The sequence below is a fragment of the Onychomys torridus genome, chromosome 17, assembly GCF_903995425.1.
Source record: "Onychomys torridus chromosome 17, mOncTor1.1, whole genome shotgun sequence".
Lineage (NCBI taxonomy): Eukaryota > Metazoa > Chordata > Mammalia > Rodentia > Cricetidae > Onychomys > Onychomys torridus.
In genome coordinates, this window is record NC_050459.1 from 60,085,640 (window position 1) to 60,094,217 (window position 8,578).

Sequence of the window (8,578 nt, forward strand, 5' to 3'; positions counted from 1 at the left end):
ATCTTATGCTTGTCCCACTAGCTCTTATTCCTTGACCTGTTTTTCCTCATCTGCATTTTGTCTTTTCCCTTTATTTCTGTATATCTCATTTTCATTGCTTCTCATGTCAGGCTGGCTAGCGGCTGCCTGGCTTCAGGCCCCAGGCATTTCCTCTCTTTCTCCCTTGTTCTCTCCTCCTCCTCCTTCTCTTCTCTCAAGCCCAGATTTCTCCTCCTACTTATTCTCTCTGACCGCCAGCCCTGCCTATTCCTCTCCTGCCTAGCTATTGGCCGTTCAGCTCTTTATTAGACCAATCAGGTGCTTTAAGCAGTCAAGGTGAAACAAATGCAGCATATCTTTACATAATTAAACAAATGCAGCGGAAACAAACGTAACACACCTTCACATAGTTAAAGTCATATTCTGCAACATAAACAAATGTAGCACATCTTTGCCTAGTTAGACAAATATTCCACAACATATGTATGTGTACACACACACACACACACACACACACACACACACACACACACATATGCTGCTAAGCTATAAAAAACTGTAGCAATTTCACCCCATAGACAGATGAATCTCATTTTAATATACTGACAAGAATGGCAGGACTCATCAAATGACCCACAGGCCACATTTAAACTCAAGAAGCAGATGGCACTTCACCACCCTTCACCCTCCACCCTCACACACAGACCAGTCCAGCATCAGCCCTGGGCATTCCTGTGTGCAGCTCAGGCCTTCATGCCCCCTCCCCACCTCTCTGTGCTATTGACCCACAAACAAGGGCTCATGCAGACCCTTCAAGAGACCCAAATGGCAGCCTTAGATTCTGATGGTAAAAACAAGGGGCACAATGGGGTTGGAAAGCTGGTTCCCAGGATGATTCTGTTTGACTTTCTGTGTTTTCTGATCTTTGTTTCCTAACCTGTAAACTGGGAGAGGGAAACTAAAATCTCAGGTGTTTGGAGTTAGAACAGGCGTCTCCAACTCAAAGCAGACTTAGTGCGGCTATGAAACCTGAGCATGCCAAGTACCTTCACAGATGCTGAAATAGTCTAAAAGCACCAGCACAATGGCAAGTGCGTTTCATTCCAAAGCTCGCTCATAAATCAGGTATTTGAAACTAGACATGCACCTTCTCCAGGGAAAGTGTTGTTAGAGATAGTTTCCATGTGAACCCACAGAATTCTTTCTACCATGAAAGGATCCAAATATGGCAATGACCTAACAAGGCAAACATCCCCCACCTCCCCTGTAAAGACCCCTACTACCCATGCCAGGGCAGCTGAAAAAAAAAAACTCTCAGGCAAGGGAATTCCAGCAAATGAGAATGGAAACTGAGTAAAAAGATGGGACTGCCTGGAGCAGAAGGTGGGAGCAGAGAACAACAGATGTGCAGAGAGGGAGGGAAGGCCCTCTGCCCTTGGTGCTCCCTAGGCCTTCTGTCCCAGCAGCACTCTGTCACCACTGGGTCAGCATTGCAGGAGGCCTAAGGAGCCCAGGAGAGACAGAGACGAGAGGGGAGAAAGAAAGATATAGGATGCATCCTCTGCCTACATGAGGTAAGTGATAAATTTGTTGGTACACAGCCCAAATCCAGAACCATAAAAGTTTGTTCCTAAAATCAGTTTGGCATATTCCACCATTCTCAAGTCTGGAGTGATGGACCTCACTACTTTTAGTTTCTCACCTCCCAGACATAGCTCCAACCTCACACCTGCTCTCTCCACTCACACAGAGATACTAATAGATTGGCCAAGAGGCTATGCCCATGCTCTAGGCAACATGCATCATGGGTCCCATTCATACCTCTTCCAGCTATACCATATCTATGTGCAGAGCTTTTGAGATGAGCCCAGCAGATTCCACTCCATCTTCTCGGCCACATTACCCTCCCTGATACTTGTTATGGCACCTGCCAATTCTTTGAGGCCTAAACCACATCATCAGGTTGGAAAAGGGAGCCATTTGGAATCAAATGTATGTAAACTGGGGACCTATGGTCACAGATATGTATACATACCCCTCCCCCATGGACATGCATGCAGGCACACACACACACACACACACACACACACACACACACACACACACATTTTGAATAAGCAAATAAAGGAGGCTGGTGAATCTAAATTTGAACCTGGCTTCCCAGGTCATTAGGGAGGTGTTTATAAAGATAGACTTATAGAACAGGATTTGCACCTTGCTTCTTGTAACATGAGAATGGTTATACAGACATATGGCATAGTTCCAGGGTCAGCAAGTGTTAGGGGTGGTCCCATCTCTGAGTAGTATGCCAAGAAAGGAATCAGAAAGTTGGTAATGGATTCTCAAACTAACTTTTTTCCCTCTCCAAAGACTCTTCTTAACTAGAAATAAACTGTCAACCAATACTAAACAGTATTATACCCATTGGGAAAAATGTCTGTGTTCCACACCCACACAGGAGATCCAGAAGAATACTGCTCCTACCACCTCAGACCTGGGATCACCCTTCCGAGCCCTCCTTAGTGTGCTGGTCCAAGAGTTCACAGAAGTACTCATTAAGACACCTGGAGTTGAAAACCCACAGATCACACTACTTAAATGTAAAACCATATTCAATCAGAGCAGACTAGGCCTTGGAAAAGTCACAGATGCAGATTAGTGTAGTGGGTAGCCATCCCAGCCTTGGCCTGGAAGTTCCAACCCCCATTGAGGCTTTGGTAATGGTCACGCCCACAAGGCGGGGCTGAGGGAGGATCGAGAGGAGAGGCTTCACTTGGTTCCGGTTCCCTGGACGCTGGAGGTAGACCGAGCAGAGTTCTCCAGAGAACACCGCCGGACCGTGCCATACCTTTCCCAGACCCTGCAACCTATCCCTTCATTTGTGAGTTACCCCACAAAATAAACCTCCCTTTTAACTACGTGGAGTGGCCTTAATAATTTCACAATAGATTCGGGTTTTTCTGTGTGATTCAAGGACACACTACAACAAAGCCTGAGTGTGGCAGCTGAGCCCAAGACACTCTGCTCTGTCCACAGTGGGGATGTGGTTTAAGCAGTCTTTTCTGAAAACACAGGTAGGGATAAGCACAAGCCTTCTCTGCAGATAGATGCAGGCGGGCCTCCCATGTCCACAGCTGAAGGCTGCCAGGCAAACATGCAAATGTCAAAGAAATCCCCCAGCTCATGAGCTTCCCTGTGAATGTCATACAGTGAAACTCAGTTAGTCTCCCAGGAAGACAGCACCCCCCAAGACACCCTTGATAAGCAGGTATCAAATTCAATGAGAGGTAATTTACAGAGTCAGATCTATGCCACAGACACATTTATGCTCTATGATTCACACTTTGGACTTCAATAACAATTTTTGCAGCCTGTGCGTCCCAGCCTTGGTTTACCCCGCTTTACCTGGATCACAATCATTATGATGAGAAACTCTACCAGGAATGGCCAAGCCTATTGACAACATCCAGTTCTTATAGTATCAAGATTTTATTTCCAGAAACCACTCAAAAAATGGGTTTCAAAAAGGAAGGAAAATGTAAAAGGACCTGATTGTTTGTTGGTCAATTACTAAAAGTATATGGTTGGGAAGATACTAAATTCTTTCAAAAGTAGTCTTTCTAGGGCCAGAGATGTAGTTCAGAAGTAGAGAACTTGCCTATCATATGCATGGCCCTGGGTTTAACCTAGTACTGCAATGTGCACATATGTACATTTCTACATATATGTAGAAATAGATCATTTCTATATACTTAAGCAGAATCTGTTAGAAAAGATTATGGGGAAAATGTATATGATGCCTTTCATAACAAACACAAAAGTAACTGCATGAAGTTGAGCATAAAAATTTTGACAAGGAGACTAAAAGAGTATGCTGAACAGCCAACAAAAATAGATTGTAGAGGCACACCATATTTCTGAAGATGTTACTTAATACTATACAGATTTCAGATCTTTATAAATTAAGTATTTACATTTCATCAAGAATGGATATTAAGCCAATTAAATCCCAATAGAATTTCCTTCCTAGAACTTGAAAAAAATATATCTTTATGAGCTTCTGATTAGTAAATTTGAGGGAAAAATTAAGACTTTTTTCAAAAGAAAACAGGAAAAGCTACCCAGAGAGAGGCCCGCTCCCATCACATGTAAAAATATATAATAAAGTTCAATGATTGAGCTGAGCATAGTGGTGTGTGCTTATAATTCCAGCACTTGGAAGGTTCAAGCATGAGTTCAAGGCCAGCCTGAGCTCCACAGTGGACTCTAGGTAACCTAGCTACAGAGTGAGGCACTGTCTCAGAAACTAGAACAAACAAACAAACAAAAAAGCCAAGCCAAAAAGCACATGTAAAAGTGCAGTGATTGGATAATGGCTCAGCAATAGATGGGAAGATCAATGGGACAGAATTAAAAATCAAGAATCAAATCCAATATGTAGTTTCAAATTAACGGAGAAAGCTAAGTGAGTTAACAAATGGCATTGCATCAGCTAGTTAAAGTGGAAAAAAAAAAAAAACCTTATAGTAGAAATCACTACTCTATTTACAAGATTATACTGTAGTTAACTGTAGCTCTAACAAACCCAGGGCAAGAAATGATAACATTAGGAGAGGAAAATGTCAGCCAGTACTTAATACCATCTGTTTCATAGCTGTTAGGAAGTGGTTCTCCATAACCCCAGGGCTTCTCGCTCCACCCTAGACCCCACGTCTGTCCCCTGGAGACTCCAGCTGTTGGCTGGCTCCTCTTAGAGGCTGGAGAAGCTTAAAGCAAGACCATCCACTTGCAATGGCCCCTCTGAATGTTTAGGCTTCTGAAAAGAGAGGGAAAGTCAGGTTCTTGTCTGAAAGCCTGTTATCAGTTATCCTGATAACGCCTAAGAAAGCTCTCAGAAGAAAAAGAAGGCACCAAATCTCCAAACTTCAAGAATTTCTTCCAACCCTTGAGATGGTTTTGATTTCTCTTCACTTAATACCCAGTTTCATATTTGTGTCTTTTTTGTGTGTGTGTCTTTTTGTTTTAAGTTTTAGTGTGGTATGTGAATGTGTGTGTGTGTGTGTGTGTGTGTGTGTGTGTGTGTGTGTGTGTACATGTGTATGTGTGTGATTGTGGGTATGTGTGTGTATCATGGGCACATGCATGTAGGCCAGAGAACTTTCCAGAGTGAGTTCTCTCCTCCACTGTGGTTCTGCAGCTGGAGATCAAACTTAGATCATCAGGCTTACATGGCCATTGCTATCACTCCCTAAGAATTCTGCCAATCCCTCATGTTTGTGTGTTTTGGGCTTGTTTGTTTGTTTGAGAAGCCCATTTGCCTACACTTCACGCCCCACAAACTGGTTCCATCCCTTCCCCTACATATTCAACTATAACACTATACGTTTTCTATACAACTTACCCGACTAGAAGGAATATAGTCAGAAGGAAGCCTCAGTAAGTGCTCATTAAATAATTCTGCATGTAATCATATATAATAACATCATATATAGCAAATAATAGCATGTACTTAGTGTGACAGCTCAGAGCATGAGCTTTGAATTCAAGTTCTAGTCATCGTGATACAAGCCTATAATCCTAGCACTCTTGGCCCTTAGGCGGGAGGATTATAAGTTTAAAACTAGCCTGGGAAACATAATGAGACTCTCAAAATGTGAATGAAAGAAAGGGCCGGGTGGGGTGGGGTGGGGTAAGGCAGAGCAGGCAGGGTTGAGTAGGCTTGAAGTTAAGATAACTTAAGATAGCATATGTAAACATGCTAAGAAGAGCATCTAGCAGTCGAGCATCACAAGAAAGAACATGGATTACTAATCGGAGAAAAGGCCAAAATCAAACCATTTGGAGTACATTGTCTAGAAGATGTGTACGTGTACTGCTTTCACATTGTTGTTAAGCCAAAGAACTACAATCGTAAGTTGGGTACCATCGTTATTGCTGAGCTCAGTGTGGTGGCTGACGGAGGTGTGAGACAAGGATCTTCAAGACATGGAACTGGGAATGAGTTACCTGTGCCTCAAAGAGCTCAGAACAATCTGCAGAGGCACACAGTGCCGCTGGTCCTCATCAACTCTTCTCTGCAGAGACTCTGGGTCCGGTGGGTGTGACACCTCTGAGGGTAATTCACTATAGGCTGACTTTGACACATAGATCAGCAGGAAAGGAAGGAGGGTCAGAGGCAAGAGGCACAGGCTTTAGAGCTCTACGTTCCCAGTTACTAGCCGGATGAGCTGGAGCAACTCATCTGAGTGTACTGTGGCTATTTGGTAATCCTTGGTAAGAAGGTCCACCCATGCTCCTTCTTCATCAAAGTCAGCATGTCCATACATACCCTGTGTGTGTGCTTAGGCCACAGGCCTAGAACTTACAGTGTTGCAGACCTTCCAGGAATGCCACACAACAGAGGCAAGAGCACAGCTCACTCTATCACCAGGGCACCAACCTCGGCTAATGGGAAGTAGGAACGTCAGCACTTGGCTTCGCACTCACACAGGAGGCTGCCAAAGATGACGTCGAGACAAAAAGGATCCAAGAGAAAGCTGGAGACAAGTGGCAGCCTAAAGACAACTATGAAGTAGTCTATCTTGGTCAGGATTCCTTTGAGAATAAGGGATGGAACTAACCTTCGCCACCTCTGGCACCATTTTGAATAGGCAAACATGACCATCACTTTACCCCCGGAGGTAGCACTCCAGAGGATCAAGGGAGATCACCAGTCTCAGAAATAACAGGGGAAACTGCTGCTGCTGCTGCTGCTGCTGCTGCTGCTGCTGCTGCTGCTGCAAGGAACTTGTAACCATCTTTTCTTGTGTGTTGCTTGCTCAAGATCCAGTACTCCAGAGAGGTGCATTGGACCGACTTGACTATCCAAGCACGTGTGTCTGACTCATCAGCGGGAATGTCTGACAAGTATACATGTAGAGCAGAAGTAGTCTACTATTTTCTGCATGCTTTACTCAGTTCAGGCGGACACACTTGTCACATGGAACTTTAATCCCCTCTCCCTAAGAGAACACAAGCTGGTCACAGCCAGAACATTCATGGAAGTAACAACTCCATACCCCTATTACTATTAATTCAGCAACTACCCTGGGAAAGTAACGGGGAATATCCCAGAAGTCATTGCGGTCATCAGAATAGACATCTCTTTCCCTTTACTGACTCTGCATCCAACTAGTTAGCTTAACATCTGCCTCTTAGATTTGGCACAAGATTTTCCACCTGAGACAAAATCATATGGAATGAATAAGCCAGCATGCAAGTGTTGTGGTTTAAGTCTGAAATTTGTCCATAAGCTTGCCTGTACATTTGAACACTTGGTCTCTATTTAAAGTAGAAAAACTGCACAATTGAAGGCTTCCCCTCTGCGACAATTAAAAGTTTTGCTTTAGAAATGCAAGTTGCAGGTTCCTCTTAAAGAATGCCCCCTTTGATTATACCATGGCAATAATCTTCATGCACAGTGCTACCTTGGGTGACACAAATGTGATACAAATTATTGAAAGATGAAATTAACTAAGCTGAAAGTCTTTCTGTATCAGTTAATTAGCACAAATTACAAACCAGACACCATTACTCTCACTCTCTCTCTCTGTTATAGCTTTGGATCATTACCATGCTAATGTGAATAATTTTCCTGAAAGACTGTCCACCATTTCTCCTGTGTCAGAGAAAGGAAGCACCACTCACTTAGTGTTTAATCTAATCAGTGGTTTTCACTTCTTGGAAAGAAGAAAACAACCGCAGAGAGTGTATGCTGTTATTCTATTACAGCGTCAGATCGGGAAGAGAAAAAAATGCATTTTCAGTCACTGATACTTCCAGACCAATTTCTTGTTTAGTAAAAATCATAAGGAAATTACTCCAGGAGATTCTTGTGACTTTCAAGAGAAAGCTCAGACTTATGGTAGAGCCTGAACCAGCCAGCAAGTCTATAGACAATCACCTCCTGCATTTCTACCATGTGTTCATGTTGACAATTTGGGCAGATTAGAACATGTGAAAGGAATTCAAGAGTGAGGGACCTGACAATACTCAACTCACAACATCCCTCCGAGAGTTTGTGTCTCAGTTTGTAGGTGGCCAGTAGATGCTGGATGATAAGGCAGTTCTGATTGGGGACAGAATGGTGGGAAGAAGCTGTTTCCATATAGATGCCACTGGGGAGAGTCATATCATCCCCCAACTTTAACTAATGTAAAAATCTTCTCAGTTTATTGGGAACACAAGACGACATACCAAAGAAGAAGAGAGGCCAAGCAGAGGGTAGGCAATCTCTTGAGCCACACTGAGATTCCCTGGCTGTACAGAAAAGGATTATTCAAGTATCTTGTATATGGCATTACAACAACTTGTGCTTTGGAAAATGTAGAAAAGAAATTAGGTCACATATGTGAATGGAGAAAATACCACGTTCTTCTTCATACTGACTTTGTTCTCACTCTCTTTACAAAAAGAAACAAGAAAAAAAAAAGAACATCAGTACCCTTCTACCACTTCCTTCCTTCATGTAGTTGTTCTTATCGTCTTGCCTCAGCTAAACTCTTAGTTTTTTAATCTCTCTTTGTGAGATGTATATGTTTATGTACGTTCATACGTGTGC